The sequence below is a fragment of the Pistacia vera genome, unplaced genomic scaffold, assembly GCF_008641045.1.
Source record: "Pistacia vera cultivar Batoury unplaced genomic scaffold, PisVer_v2 Contig72, whole genome shotgun sequence".
Lineage (NCBI taxonomy): Eukaryota > Viridiplantae > Streptophyta > Magnoliopsida > Sapindales > Anacardiaceae > Pistacia > Pistacia vera.
The window spans coordinates 288,657-301,343 of record NW_022196579.1 but is presented as its reverse complement, the minus strand read 5'-3'; positions in this window follow the sequence as shown (position 1 = coordinate 301,343).

The window sequence follows — 12,687 nt, the reverse complement described above, 5'->3', positions numbered from 1 at the left end:
TCGAATCTCTCCGGTTGGTGTGAATTTTCGTATAAACATTTTTGCGCTAGAACGAGGGCCCCCTTCAAGCTCTCTTATTCCCAGCAGGAAACAATTCCCATAACACTTCCGATCACTGGAAAAGTCATTATGGCCCATACTAGATCATCTAGAGTACCCAGAACAACGATCGGAAACCATTATAATATGGAAACAACTCATCAGGAAGTCAATCAGACTACTGCTCAAAGTCACTTACCACTAGTACCACCCCAACATCTCGCCAATCAGTTAGGGGCAAGAACTTCCAACCCAAAAAATGGGCAACTGATGGACATGATAAGGTCGCTAGTTGTACAAGTGGTGCAACAAAATGTGGTAAATTTGAGAAAGGAACAATAGACCAATTAGGACCCTAACCGGTCATTCTTCACCAAGCCTGCCCCTAGCGGGTAGAATAGGCCAGTTGGCGAACAATTTGGTTTATCAGCGGCGAGAAGTGACCGTCAACTCTGACGGGAGAGGACACACATCACTCATGAGCATGAGACCCAAGAACATATTAATCTTGGAAGGCGACCGAGCAAGGAACCCATGGGGGAAAAGGAAAATAATGGTCGTTGTAGAGATTCTTGTCTTAAATGACGAAATGCCTAGCACTAGCGTGCCAGTTTTAGCCCACACCAAAGGCAAGTTCATACCTTACAGGCACGCAAGATTAGTCATGCATGCCAATCTAGCAATAAAAATTGATGTTTCGATTTTAACTAACATCACGGGCAAGAAGCTAAGGAGTACAACAGTATGTATTACCCCAGCTATCATGATTCTGCTTCGCTGATGCGTGCAAATGCAACACCTAATTTTACCTCACTAAATTCTAAAGCAAAGTCGTGTAGTAGAAAAGAGTAAGGGTCTTTCTCGCAGAAGATTTGTGAACTTAATTAATTATCTACTTCTAATGGGGTTTGTCACAAATTATAAAAACTCAACAAAAACTAGCAAACTAAAATTAAATAAAGTAAAACAAGCAAACAATCACGAAAGAGATGAATCAGAGAAGTGAGATTGAAGGTTTATTAGCCACCACTAGACATGAATTACATATAATAAAAGCATTCTTTAACTTTCTACCCTCTTGATCACATTAGCTCAGAAAATACCAAACGTTGATAAGTCCCGCATCTCTCCATACTGAGTCATTAGACTAGACACGGTCATAACCCAATTCCCTATTTATTAAATAACCCAGGATATGATCTCTAGATTCAAAGTAATAAAAGCATTAAGTTGCGAAAGACCTACTGAATCAAGGCTAAACTCATATGGTTAGTTTAGTTATCTTGAGTGATTAACCCCCATGTATGCAGACATATACTTTATCACTAGTTATTTAGGTTAATAAAGCGATTCTGTACTAAGCAACCTAAATTGGCATTAATAGATTAATTCTAACAATTTAATTGCGCACTTAAACTATTGAGACAATCTATCTAAACCCTATTTACAGAGAAATAATCACATAACTAAGAGGGATCAAAAGATAAATAGATGCATATTTTATTAATTTCAAGACATGTCTAGGGTTTTGAAATGACACTCAATCACAAAAAATTAATTACTCATGGAGAAGAATAAAAACATAATCATATCAATGAATAACAAAATAACAACAACAGATAAGAAAAACTTAGGGAATCTTGGGTAGAACAATGGAGTTGATGATGATCTTCCCTAATTCTTATGTCCAAGCCTCTTTCAATCTCTCTTAATCTCTATATTATTGAGTATTTTTGGTCTCTATATTATCCATCCTCTCTAAAAAAATCCCCAAAATAATGCTAAAAGACTTCTATTTATATCCCACAAGGGTTAGGGTTTTGTTTTCCTTAATTCTATTTAGTTTAAAACTCTTAAGCCCTATTTACCTAGTTAAAAACAAAAGAAAGATTTCCAGCTATCGTGACTGTGCCCCGACTCTGTGCTACGACATAGTTGATTCTAGACTAAGTGTGTTGCAGCATAGTCCAATTCCTCTTCTAACCTTGCATCATTCTTCAGCACTCTAGAGATGGTGATTTTTAGCACGATCACGATGGAATCTGGAAAAGTGGTAAACATATGAAATGTAGCACTTTAAATCAGCTTTCCAATAGTTCAAGAATCATCTTGATACAACATCTACAACTCAATTTACTGTTGAATCACTGACGCATGTTAAAAATTGGAGCGTTTTTCAGGATTTTCCCTTCAACTTCAAATCGCCATAACTTCTTCAATTCAACTCCGATTCTCGATTTGTTTGTTTTCAGTCATCACAAATTCTCTTGCCAACATCATCTCTCATCCGAATATTATTTTTAAGCTTTATTCCGTAAAAACACAACAAAAATACCTATGATCCCAAAAAGTGCATTTATGAAATAATTAAGTTAATTAATGCAAATTAATCCTAATTTCCCCAAATACTCCCAATAAACCACTAAGTATAAGTGTATTTTCAAGCACTTATCATTCGTGCACAAGCATACAGGACTGATTAGGGTCTCAAACAATCGACCTTAGGGCTTATTTGCTCAAAATGAGAATAAATAGAGCCCGCATACAGAATCCTCCAGGAAATGTTGAGTTGGATCAGGTGCAGAGAATGCTCAATGATCTAAGTGCCTGGCAGAATACTTAAGTGAAGGGAATAGCAAGTTCTCAATTCTCAGAGGAGGTCCGTCAAGCGCCGCTTCCCTAGGGATTCCGAGTGCTAGACATTAAGTTTGATGGGAAAGGAGATCCCAAAGATCATCTGGATACTTTCAACGATCTGATGCGGCTATATCAGGTCTTGTTGAGTGTTGGAAATGCAGATTTATATAGTGATTTAGGGGTGAAACTGTAAGGAATTTAAGGTTTAATGCATGATTTATGATGTGAATTCTTGCATGTTTCGTTATCTTTCGGAATCACAGGTTGTGCGTTTTTTTTTTCAAGTTTTTAGGTGCAAAAGAATGGATTATTCTCGCTTGTGTTTGTGTTCGGACATCTTAGACTCACTTGAGTTCGGATAAATCAAGGCGAGAAGTAAAAGTGTGAAATTTTGACTTTGCGCCGCGGCTCAATTAAATTAAGCTGCAACATAAACACTCCGGGGCTCAATTCAAACAAGTCGGGGCATAATTAAAATGAGACACCGCACAAATAAATTGCGCTGTGGAGCAAATTGCGCAGAACGTATAAATGTCGCATTTCCAACCTTAATTTCAGCGACCAGTATTTACAAATCTTCCATTTGTCTAAAAACTATATAAAGACAGCTTTTAGAGGGTTTTAGGTTTTAGATACACATTTTAGGGAGAGAATACATTTGGGGCTTCTTGGAAAGGTGGAGTTTGGAGAGGAGAGGAGGTTCTTTTTCCTCTCCTCCTCCTTTGTTCTTCATGATTATGGTTTTATGTGTCGTTGTTTCTTTTCCTTTATGTTGCATTTTGTTTTCTAGGGATCTGATGTAATCTAATTGAAGGCTTGTGTTTTATTGTTAATCTATTTGTTTGATCCATTCTATCATGTTCTAGATTCAGTTATTACATTTAATTCAATCTTTAGTTGTTATTAGGGCCTGATCAACCTTGATGTTAGTTAATTGATTGTATCAGACAAGATTGTTTGTGGAATGACCGACTTGTAGCCCTGCTCAAGTATAGATTGGTTATTGTCTTTGAGATCGTCTTGTGCTTAATGAGTTTTTGTTACCAGACTCGGTTAGATACCACTAGCTAGTTTAGTTGATGGAAACAATAGGTTATTCCAAATGGCCGTGGTAATACCTTAGAAACGAGAGACGTCGTGCCTATCTTGATTAACTCTGTGAATGGATGACTTGTGTCTGTCCAAAATGGTTCCTTTGTTGTTCAGACTAGGCTATACGCCACTAGCTAGTTTGAATGATGAAAGTACTAGGTTGAACCCGATAATGTACGAACCCTAGAATGGAGTGGGGAGAACGATAGTTCAATGATGAACACATAGCCTAATAATTATGATAGAGTTAGAGCCTTAGGATTCTTTGTAGATAATTAGATTTAGATTTACTTTAATGTCGTTTGTATGTTTTCTTTATTTCAATTCTTGTTGTTTTGATTCATCAAGGCATAGTTACAAGGATCATGAGAGCATCTTCAGTCTCTGTGGGATCGACCCTTACTCGTGCATTATGTTGCGCTTGTGACTCGTGCACTTGCGAAGGATTAAACTTTGTATGTGTGTCAGGTCTTTGATTTGGCGAAGTGACATTGCTTCATGGTGACTTTAGTGAGGGATGCCAAGAAGTGGTACTCAAGGTGAAATCAATAATCGTGGCAACAATTTTCCTCACTGTATCATCAGCAGCTCCAACCAAGGAGACAGTTCGCTGTGCCTCTTTGCTATCTAAGCAACATCTGCCTAGAGGAGAAAGAATCTCTGACTCCTTATCTAACGAGGTTCAGGAACAGGCAATCCAAGGTCGCGGATGCACCAGAAGAATCAATCTGGATGTTATTGATCGTTGGAATAACGTTGTAGCCAAAGCTATGGAAAGATCTCTAAAGTGCAAATCATGTGAGTTTGGCCAAATTCTATCAAATGGTAGCAAAACATCAGCTATTTGAGAGTTCATTGGCAGCCTTAGCTAGTAGTTTCTCAAAAAAAAAAACCTCCGACCAGCAACAAGATCGATCAACAGATAAAAAGAGAGGCCAAGGAAAAAAGGTGTGCCTTGAAAGAGTATTTAATGAAGGCTTATGACTCGGTCAATCGGGAGTTTCTCTTACAAGTGCTAAAGAATTTTGGTTTCCTGACTGTTCTTGTCAATTGGATATCCAGAAACGGCCATATCGAAGCCTCTTGGTCACTGTGAGCTACTCACAAGGACCTTTGGTGACTTTCGACGGTGGTTTGCGGTAGCGGCAGGAGTGGGGGTGATTTCGTCATAAATTAAAGTTTTATATAAGCGTGGGTGTTTTGGCTAAATCTGAAATATTGGGGGTTAAAAAAATTATTCAAAAATTAATAATAAAAATAATATTATATTAATATTTTAAAAGGGACAATTTAGTAATTTAAATAACATACCCACCAATTTATTCTCCATAACCAAACATATTAATATAACATGCAGGGAGGATAAAATCTTGGTTGGGGTTGCCTCTTGGAGAAGTAGGTTTTTATCCTATGCAGGGAGGATTATTTTGATTAAGTCCATTCTTTGGAGTATGCAAATATTTTGGTCATCTCTCTTTACTCTTCCTTCCAAAATTCAAAAGGAAATTGATGCTAGTTTGAGAGCTTTTCTTTGGTCCGAAGTTGATATGAATAGACACAAAGTTAGAAAAGCTTAGGAGTACCCAAAAATGAGGGCGGGCTTAGGTTTATGAAATCTAAGGAATGGAACCTCGCGGCTTCTTTAAGACATATTTGGAACCTGTGCAATCATAGAAACCATACTTTATGGGTCTCTTGGGTCCGAATTCATCTTTTGAGAAATAGAAGCATTTGGGGCATAAGCATTCCCCAAAATTATACATGGTCATGGAGACATATCCTCAAAAGTAGGGAAATGGCTAGAAAGAATATCAAATGTAACATTGGCAATGGTAACACCACCTCTCTTTAGTTTCATAACTGGCACCCGAACGGCTCCCTTGTTTGCATCTATGGGGAAAGGATTATTTATGATGCAGGGATTGCTAAGGATGCTAAAGTGAGTTATGTGATTGATGGATGCAATTGGAAGTGGCCAACCTGATAACTCATGGTAAGAATGATTTATGGGGGACCTATAATAGACTCAATTCCCTGAATCATGAGCTTCAAAGAAAGATCGCTAAAGCGGCCTAGAATTGAATGTGAAGTGATAGGCTTCACTAAAGAAAAAGGCAACCTAGTACCTTGCCCTAGTCGTAATGCACTCGTAATCACGACGAGGATTGATAATAGTCGGGTACTCCCGATAATGGTTAATAATGGCAATGCGATCAGCATCATCTACTTAAAAGTCAAAGAAGCATTAAAAGTGTTTACCAAGATGGAGTTTGGGAGTATCTTGACTAGAGTTATTGAAGCTAGAGAAAACCTCCTAAGGGTCCAACATGCTCTTGCCTCTAATCCTCTTAAAGAGAACCTTATTCGTGAGGAAAAAGCCAAAGCTTTTAATTTTAAATCTTTAAGTCGAGCTTATGAGTCTTTAGCTAGGCAAAAATCTAGAGTGCAATGGCTTAGAGAGGGTGACTAGAATACAAGCTACTTCTTCAAGTGTGTGACTGGCCGAAAGAATAGAAATAGAATCACCAAGCTTAAGAGTGATAACGGCATGGTTTTTTAAGACCCTTTGAGCATTAAGGAAGAAATTGTTAGCCACTTTAAAAGAGTATTTGAGGAGCCGAGGGGTGTGAGGGACTACCAAGGTTTAAAGAAACTTATTGAACCTTGCATCACTAGTGATATGGCTAATAGGATGATTGCCAAAGTGATGGATGAGGAAATCAAGAACACTCTGTTTTCTTTGGGCAATAACAAAGCTCCTGGACCAGATGGTTTTGGTGCCTATTTCTTCAAGAAAGCTTGGGATGTGGTGGGCAAAGATGTGACTATGGCTATTAAAGACTTCTTCAAGGAGGGCAAACTTCTTAGGGAGGTAAATTGTACTTCAATTGCTCTTATTCCCAAGTGTCATAATGTTTTTTTGTGTAAGGACTACAGGCCCATTTCTTGCTGCAACATTATTTATAAATGTATCCCCAAAATCATTGCGAATAGAATTAAAAGTGCTTTACCTCTCTTCATTGACCCGACACAAGCAGCCTTTGTTGGTGATAGGAGAATAGGAGATAATATCCTGTTATGCCAAGAGCTGGTGCACAACTACAATCGAGCTTCGGCCAAGGAGAAAAGGTGTGCTTTGAAAGTTGATTTAATGAAGGCTTATGACTCGGTCAATTGGGAGTTTCTTTTACAAGTCCTTAAGAATTTTGGATTCCTGAGTGTACTTGTCAATTGGATATCCAAATGCATCACTACTCCTAGGTTCTCGATGGTCATCAATGGGGAGCTGGTGGGTTTCTTTGGGAGCTCTAAAGGGCTGAGACAAGGGGGATCCGTTGTCCCCTTACTTGTTTGATATTGCTATGGAGGTTCTCTTTAGGCTATTGAATAGAGTGGCAGCTAATCCGAACTTTAGCTTTCAATGGAGATGCAAGAAAATGGGGCTGACTCATCTTTGTTTCGTGGACGATCTCATGCTTTTTTGTAAAGCCGAAGGTACTTCTCTATCTCTCCTTAAGAATGCTTTAATTACCTTTGAAAGTTGGTCAGGATTGAGTGCTAATCCCAATAAGAGCAACATCTTCCTTTCTGGTGTGAATGACAATGAGAAGATGGAACTCTTATGTTTGATAGGTTATACCGAGGCTACTCTACCCATCAAATACTTAGGTGTACCCCTTATTACCTCTAAGTTAACCTTTGGGGATTGCCAACCTCTCTTGGATAAAATTTTGGCTCAGGTTACCTCTTGGAGAAGTAGGTTTTCATCCTATGCGGGGAGGATTATTTGGATTAAGTCGATTCTTTGGAGTATCCAGATTTATTGGTCGTCTCTCTTTATTCTTCCTTCCAAAATTATTGGTCATCTCTCTTTATTCTTCCTTCCAAAATTCAGAAGGAAATTGATGCTAGTTTGAGAGCTTTTCTTTGGTCCGGAGTTGATATGAATAGACACAAAGCAAAAATAGCTTAGGAGGAGGTATGTGTACCCAAAAATGAGGCCGGGCTTGGGTTTATGAAATGTAAGGAATGGAACCTCGCCGCTGCTTTAAGACATATTTGGAACCTGTGCAATCATAGAAACCATACTTTGTGGTCTCTTGGGTCCGAATTCATCTTTTAAGAAATAGAAGCATTTGGGACATAAGCATTCCCCAAAATTGTACATGGTCATGTAGACATATCCTAAAAAGTAGGGAAATGGCTAGAAAGAATATCAAATGTTGTATTGGCAATGGTAACACCACCTCTCTTTGGTTTGATAACTAGCACCCGAACGGCCCCCTTGTTTGCGTCTACGGGGAAAGGATTATTTATGATGCAGGGATTGTTAAGGATGCTAAGGTGAGTTCTATGATTGATGGATGCAATTGGAAGTGGCCAAGTGCCAATTCTTAGGCTCTTATTAGTATGAGGAATTCTGTGAATTTCACACCTTCCAATGTTGACGACAAGATATGTTGGATACCCTCACCTTCGGGGGATTTCTCTACCAAATCGGCTTGGGAGGCTATTAGAAGCAGAAGAGCAAAAGTTGAGTGGTGTGACTTGGTGTGGTTCTCAAAGGCTATCCTAAGATACTCTATGATCTTATGGATGGCTATTAAGGAGAGATTACCTACAAAGGAAAGGTTGATGAGGTATGGGGCTACTACTAACGCTCATTGTTGCCTTTGTAACTCATCTATTGAATCTCTTGACCACTTATTTTTTGCATGCCCTTTTTCTATGTCTATTTGGAGTAAGATCCTTATGCTTGCTGACCTTGGCTATGTGGTTAGACCCTGGCATGATTACATCCCCCATTTGGCAAGGAAATGGAAAGGTAAGAGCCTAAAATTCACTTTGGGTAGGCTTTGTTTAGGGGCTACGGTTTATTGGATTTGGAGGGAGCGAAATTCGTGAATTTTTAGGGGTGACTATAAGGATTCCTTCACCATAATTGATGTTATCAAAAGTGTTGTGAGAGACAAAGCTATGGAACTCAGGAATATCAAAGTATCCTATAGCAATGGGAAGTTGGCGAATGATTGGGGCCTCCCCAGATCTATTTTCAAAGATGTTCCTCAAGTTCCCAACACCGTTTGAAGACTGGATTACGGAGGGTTACGCAGAATGGTTTTTGCTTGGTTGTGTTTCTATCATTTGTAACGAGTTTGATATCGTGTTTTTCTTTTAATGATCCTAACCTAGGGAGGTGTCCTATGGTAGGTGGAATTGTTGTTGTTCTCTTTGCTTTCTTCTTGGTTTTTGTGGTTTAAGATTAACCCTAAGAGTGAATGGTCGTTTGTAGGCTTGTTTCCTTTGATTCCTATTTTGGGGCATGTCCCAAAATAGGCTGGTTGCCCTTTATCAGGCCTTTGTACATTCTTCTCTTTTTTTAATATAATATTTATAAAAAAAAAAAAAAAAAAAAGAGCTCGAATCATTCAAGAGCTACACAGTGCAACAAATCCCTAAAGAGTAAAACTTAGTGGCAGAAGCTTTAGCTCGCCTAGCTTCAGCAATGAGTAAAGAAGCTACGAGCTCAATCCTAGTTAAACTTTTGCAAAGCCCTAGCATCCTCACAAAAGAAGAAGCAGTAATAGTAACAGGGTAGCAGTATACTTGGATGAATCCAATAGCAACCTACTTGAAATATGGAAGATTAACCTGAAGACTGAAATGAAGCTAGAACCCTCTGTGCCAAGTCCGTTCGTTTCACCCTGATAATCGAGAAACTCAAGAAGAGAAGATACAACACCCTGCTGTTAGGATGTCACAAGTTTGCAAATATTCTGCGAGCCCCATCTCAAGAACTCACAACCCTGACTAGCCCCTAGCCATTTGTGATTTGGGGGATTGATTTGATAGGCCTGCTCCCTCAAGGATAATAGGGGATAAAGTTTGTAGTGCTCGCAGTTGACTACTTCACTAGGTAGGCAAAAGCTGAGCCTTTAGCAACAATAACGGTGGACAAACTTAAGGACTTTGTCCACAAGAACATCATATGTAGATTTGAAATCCCACATACAATCAACACCGAATGTGGGAAACAGTTTGACTGTGAGGATTTCATGTCATTTGGTGAAAAGCTCGACATAAAGAAAAGTTTTTCAGCTATTTATCGACTTAAAGCTAATGGTTAGGTCGAAGCAGTGAACTAAGTAATCAAGCACACAATGAAAAATAAGTTTGATTCCCCTAAAAGGACATGGACAAATGAGCTGCCAGATGTGTTATGGTCGTTTAGAACCACAGCTAGAAGATTGAAAGGAGAGACCTTTTTCTCACTCGCTTATGGATGTGAGGCAATAGCCCCAGTGGAAGTTGGAATTGGCTCGTTCGTTGGAAGTTTTTAATAAAGATATTAACGAAGAACTCTTGCGCTTGAAACTAGATCTAATTGAAGAATATCGAGTCAAATCTGAATTGAGACCTCGTATCAACAACGAGAAAAAAAAAATTTCAACTCAAAAGTAAGAAACCATGATTTTGAGGTAAGGGACCTCGTTCTTTAGGAAAATTTTGCCCGGATCAAGATATGCAAGATCGAGGGCACTTGGGGCCAAATGGGAAGGTCTATTCAGAATTTCAGAAAAGCTCATAGTAGGAACTTTTCACCTAGAACATTTAAATGACAAAGCAGTTTTGCGAGCATGGAATGCCAAGCATCTTCGAAGCTATTACCAATAATTAGCTCGGGTCTAGTTTTTTATTTCTTATTTTATGTTTTTTCATTATTACAATTTGTAAGGCCTTCTAGGGTCAATATTTCATCAATATAAAGCAAGTATTATTCTTCAAATTTGTGTTTGAAATTCTAATGAGGTCACAGTCAAAGTAAATATTACGTAAGGAACTCAAAGTCAGAAGCTCGTAAAGGTAGCCTAACTGTAGAGTGATGCCATAATTCAACTCAAAAAGGTGTACCCCATGACTGGACAAAGTAGTAACTTGGGAAATAACTGAGAAAAGCATGTCAAGGAAAAGTCAATTATGACTCAGTGACTAAGACTCTCGACGAGCAACTAACCTTAAGTCGATGTCGTCGCGAGAAAAGACTCTCATTGTTTTTCGAAAACCACTTAAGAAAGTGGACAACGCATAACTTAGAGAAAAATTTGATATTATTAGTTAGTTCGGTTAGACGGACTATAATGACTTCGTAGAAGATATACTTGTAAAAATTTCCATTTTATTAATTGTTCGATTCATATTAGAAAAAACAAAAGGGCAACAAAAGGCGAGCACAATCTATCCTAGTCTAACGCTGGAGTTGAGGGAGGTCCTCTGTTGGCTCATACAAAGAAATAAGATGTAGCTACAAGTCGCAAAAACGGAGTGTCAAGAGGTGTTAAAAAATAAAATGAAAATTAACTCACTATAGCTACACGACTTTGCACCAAATGACTCAAATAATTTGACCTGACACGATGATGAAAAGGAAGAAGGATAAGAAAAATTGTGGACAAAATATTACCACATATTCCACCTGCACAATCATATAAGGATTCTCCAGCTTTATTTTGATCAGCCCAAGCACAAAATTTTCATGTCCCATGCAATGTTCTGACAACCGTACCGGCCAATCGGACCGATTCGACCGGGAATCGACATCATCTCTGATCCGATGTCCTCTTGTAACTTGTATTCTTAATCAAACTGGATTGAGCCGCGGTTGGACCGTCAAAATAGTGTCGAATCATGGTCCAACCGTGACTCAATCCTATCTGATTTCGGCATTGTTCGAGGGAGATAACACCGCCATAAGACTTGACAGCATCTCCATGACAAAACCCATCTATTTTCAGCAGTCGCCATCCAGCCTTTCGTTGCTCGCTGTTCACAAATCGTTCACGCAACCGTCGACCTTATTTCTTGATTTCGAAAAATACCGATGCTGTTATAACTCCCTGAAGCCACCATAAGATTCGTCGACACCTCTACTTCAAAAACCCCATCATTCCAAACTTTGATTGGCCGTTGATCGCCGTCTACCATTGTTCATGAAACCGTCGACCTTTTTTCTTCTTGACCTTTTTTCTTCAAGGCATTTAAAACCTATTGCACTAGAAAGAGACCTATTTACTAAATAAGCAGCTGTGGTTAAAGCCACCCCCCAAAATGACTTAGGCAGACTAGCAGTGAGTAAAAGACACTTGACCTTCTCTAACAAGGTCCTATTCATCCTCTCAGCAACTCCATTTTGCTGGGGAGTCCTTCTAACTGTCATATGTCTTAAAATTCTCTGGTCTCTACAGTATGTATCAAACTTAGTGTTACAGAACTCCAAGCCATTATTTGTTCTTAGAGCTTTTACTTTTTTCTCTACTTGGTTTTCTACCAAAGTTTTCCAGCCCTTGAATTTACTTAGGGCCTCATCCTTAGATCTAAGAAGGTATACCCATACCTTCCTACTGTAATCATCCACAATGGATAGGAAATAATTATTCCCTCTATGTGATTTAACTCTCTCTGGACCCCATAGATCAGCATGTAAATATTCTAGACAATTTACAGCCAGGTGAGTTCCTTTTGGGAAACTCAGCCTGTGTTGTTTACCCGTGACACATGTTTCATAGAAACTAATATTTGACACATTATCATTGCCGAAGTACCCCTACTGTTTAAGGGAATTCATACCTCTTTGGCCTATATGGCCCATCCTTAGGTGCCACTTCTCTGCAAGAGAGATGTTAATGGATATAAAAGCAGAATTAACAGCTATTGGATAATACTGACCACACAAAATATACAAACCATGCCTCTTAACCCCTTCAAGTAAATATTTGATCATTCTTGCAAACAGAAATGCAGCCCTTTTTAGCCCTATAGCTATAGCCAGCTTCATCTAGAGTGCCCACTGAAATCAGGCAACGCTTAAGCTCAGGTATATATCTTACTCTTGCTAACATTATGAATTTACCACTATTTATT